Raw genomic sequence first — 3,989 nt, 5'->3', positions numbered from 1 at the left:
AGTAAACATAGTGTTACCACACAATAAACACAGCGTTTTTACAGTGTGAAACACTGTAAAAACGCCTTGCTCACACCTTGTTAACATACAGCAAACATGGTGTTAACACACAGTTGACTATGTGTTATTCGTGAAGTTTACACACAACTGTTTGTTCTACAGAGATTCAGCGTCACCACACAGTAAAAACATCAAACAACATGCACAATCTCAAAGTGCCCACCTTCATCCTGCAAGGTACAAGAAAAATAAGATATTAAGTCTTAAAATTGATAAAATAAATATTTATTATATTAACTTTTACTTACACATATGTGCCGTACCATAAGATTATTGCATATGTTAGAAGAATAATGGATGTATAAAAACATTTTTAAAGCACAAAAATACATTAGTCAAAGGTATAGCTGTTTCACATGAATATTATTGCTTTGCTCGAAACTTTGGTCAATGTACTACACAAACGAAATATTAAAATTGATAAAATAAACATTTACTTAAATTTACTTACAGATATATCATGATCAGGTATTGCATTTAGTGTGAGGTATTATTACTGTTTTTGGATTTTGCATTAAGTGCCCACTAAAAAATATTTATACTGTATTTATAAGATTATATATAGAGTATATATTAAGTAAAGGTAGCAATAAGTTTAAAATAAGTTTATTGTACAGTATTTAGGATAACAGTATCAATATTTTCACAAGTGTACAAACAGTTCGCTAGGGGGTAGACACATTTGTCCTTTTTTTGCATAAAATTGTTAATTGAAAATAGCATGAAATATGTAAAATAATAGATTTTTCATAACCAGACACAATGTAACCATGGATATAATAGACATTTTTAAGCAACCAATACAGTATTTTAATTGACTTCACAAAAAAATTGAAAATGCTTTTGCAAAATCAATAATTTTTATGTACATTTTCAGATGGGAGTGGGTACCGAAAAAGAGTAATGTTTGTACACTTGTACTTGAAAATGTTGATAATTGTGAACGGCCTGTTAGTTGCCTTAAATTGAGAACATTTAATAATGGTAAAGCATGTTTTCATTTTGTCATAGACAAGTTATTTTGTTGTAGAATATGAAATTAACATTTAAATGAAAGAAAAAAATATAGATATTTAAAATAATAACACATATCTAGGTTAACATTAACTAATATTATTAATAAAATATACAATTTACTACAAAATACTATACTATATTTACTATAAAATTACTACACATTAAGTGCCTGCTAAACATGTTGTTTCCATTTCCGTTCATTTTGACATGGAGCGTCTTGTGTCTTTACATTTCTGAGCCATCTTAGCTTTTACAGCTACTGGCTGAATGCCTGGATGTTCAACGCAGACAAACTCTGAAATTATATTTAAAAGCCAAAACAGCGTCACAAAACTTTGGAAAATGCAAGGTATCTTGACAAAATGAGACTTGCACTTGGTTTTTAAAATTAAATATCAGAGTAGAACACATAAGATTAAATTGTGAATTTTAATTAATAAATCTGTTGTTTAACGTTACAAATGTTACCATGACGACACATTAATTTTAGCAGTGATGTGTAATGGCAAATATCAGGCAATAATGCTGCAATAACAGTGGCCTGCTAGACTCATCATTTTTATGGCGTCTAATGTGGTAGGATTCATTGTTACTGACATTGTTTTGATGTTTAATGAGTTGATATGAAACATTAATTTACCGACTGCAATTGAATCGTGGAGCAACGAGGTATGAATAAAGGCTGTAATGGCCACAGGTCAATTGCCAAAGTTTGTTTACAATTGATTAGCATATTACTTGTATATTTACTAATTGATTATTAGATCATTCATAAAATCAACGGTCAATGTAATACACTTGCAGCGTATGTTTTTCTGTCATGTGGTACATTTTGGTACATTTTTTTCTGTCATCTTAAATGAAAACAAATGGATTATTGCAATCTCAACACAATAAATAGAAAATTAACTTACCAACTATTGCAGATATTTTATTTTGGTCTAAAACGGGCCTATCCTTTTGTTCTTGTTTCAATCGCTGCCCTGGTTGCTAGTTTTGTGTTAGTGAACATGCTGGTCATTGCAGCACACACCAGCCTGTTCGTATTTGGGCTTCTTTTTGAGTTGCACAATAGTCACTTGAGACAAAAATTGGTCTAGTGCAACCTGAAAATAAAGTTCTTAAATTAGTAAACAATGCACTCTACATGTAGTAGAGCGGCTAAGGTTGAATTTCAGGCAGAATCGTGCACTTCTGGAAGAAAGCATGAAACTTCCCACAATGATACTATAACACCTAAAGATCATAAAAAAATAATAGACCCCAAAAAATAACGCCTCCTAATGGCCACCATCTTGAAATCCAATATGGCCGCCAAAATATTTTATTTTAGCCAATATATTCATATCTACAGCACATGTCATTGCCAATTGAAGATCATTACCCATGTTTTCAATATCAGGGAGTGTCATGTAATCATCAGAAATTATGTCAGATGGCGCCGCCATATTGGATTTCAAGATGGCCGCCAAATTAATGATATTTTTGTCAATATTCACATCTACAGTACCTAGCACTATCAATCAAAGACCGTTGCCCATGTTTTCTATATCAGGGACTACCATGCAGCCATCAGAAATTATGTCAGAAGACCACCATATTAAATTTCAAAATGGTCGCCATCTTGAAATTTAACATGGCCGCCAAAATAATTAATTTTAGCCTATGTATTCATATTTACAGCACGTATCACTCCAACTGAAGATCATTACCCATGTTTTCAATATCAGGGAGTGTGATGCAATCACCAGAAATTATGTCAGATGGCGCCATATTGGATTTCAAGATGGCCGCCAAATTATTGCTATTTTTGTCAATATCATATCTACAGCACCTAGCTGTTAATCAAGGACCGTTACCCATGTTTTCGATATCAAGGACTATCATGCACCATGTTGTAACCGTTGCCTGGTAGATAACACATTCTTTGAGGCAGTGGCCAGACATTGGGTATTCATATGGGGAAAATATTTTATAATTTGCAAACCAGAAATAGCTACACTAAATAAACGTAATGAACTCGTTTCAGCATGCAGGCATGCTAACAAATTTCTTCTAAGAAATTTTGTAACTTAATTTATTTTAACCCCCTCCTAGCATGTAAACCTCTTTCCCATGTTATGTTGCTACTTAACTTATGTTTATCACTTTAATCCCTTTCATTGTTTATTAATCCTTAATCTGACCGAACTAATTGAACCCTTTGTATTACCGCTCTGGCTTTCTGCGCATGCTCAGCTTATCTCAATCAATTGTATTTCTATGTTTTTTAGTCATTAGGCAATTTTATCTGAAGAGTGTCACACCATGTGTGTGGTACGAAACTAAGTAGTAATAAAATGTTTAATCAAAGCTACTGTTGAACCTCGCTTTTTATTTATATATATATATATATATATATAATTTTTGTGTGTAGCACTCTGTCTATATAATTAAATAATGGTGAAAACAGAGCTCGAATAAATGAAAAGTGATGTGAGTATCGTATCGAGAATAGCCTATCAAATAAAAAAAAGTTCCTTCTGTTTGAAAATGTGCCCCTGGCGCCGCGGTGGGAATTCAAATGTGAATTCTTGTTGTTAAGGTGAGTGCCATACATATTTACTATTAGGGGCCCCATTGTTTATCGCAGATACAACCCAACCAGGACACTCTATAGCCTAAGAATACTCTAGAAGTCATACCTGTATTATAATGAAGTAACATATAGAATCAGTGTTGCTGCGTAGCATTGTGGTATTACTAATTAAATAATGACAGAAACAGTGCTAAATAAACAATGATGTAAATACCATAACAGGCATAACATATCAGAGAAAACGTTCTTTATCAACTGTATGAAAAAGACAAAGGTGCCCCCAGTTGGATTTATCAGGAAACGAATATTTGGTATATATTGTGTATATGTATAT

General features: G+C 32.5%; 1 long non-coding RNA gene across 3 annotated transcripts in view; it reads right to left on the bottom strand.

Moving 5' to 3' along the window:
* Positions 1–263: 263 nt before the first annotated feature.
* LOC117109418 overlaps positions 264–3,989 on the bottom strand; it is an 18,089-nt gene continuing 14,363 nt past the window's right edge. For all 3 annotated transcript variants that reach the window (XR_004445522.1, XR_004445521.1, XR_004445523.1), the window contains 2 exons: positions 1,992–2,183; positions 264–1,372 (listed from right to left, as the gene is read on the bottom strand). This is a non-coding gene — a long non-coding RNA (uncharacterized LOC117109418). The remainder of the gene's footprint in view (positions 1,373–1,991; positions 2,184–3,989) is intronic.

The sequence above is a fragment of the Anneissia japonica genome, unplaced genomic scaffold, assembly GCF_011630105.1.
Source record: "Anneissia japonica isolate Jap-2015-1 unplaced genomic scaffold, ASM1163010v1 scaffold26_len2425191_cov177, whole genome shotgun sequence".
NCBI classification, from domain to species: domain Eukaryota; kingdom Metazoa; phylum Echinodermata; class Crinoidea; order Comatulida; family Comatulidae; genus Anneissia; species Anneissia japonica.
The sequence above is the reverse complement of the archived record's forward strand: the minus strand, read 5'-3'. Positions and strand labels throughout refer to the sequence as shown.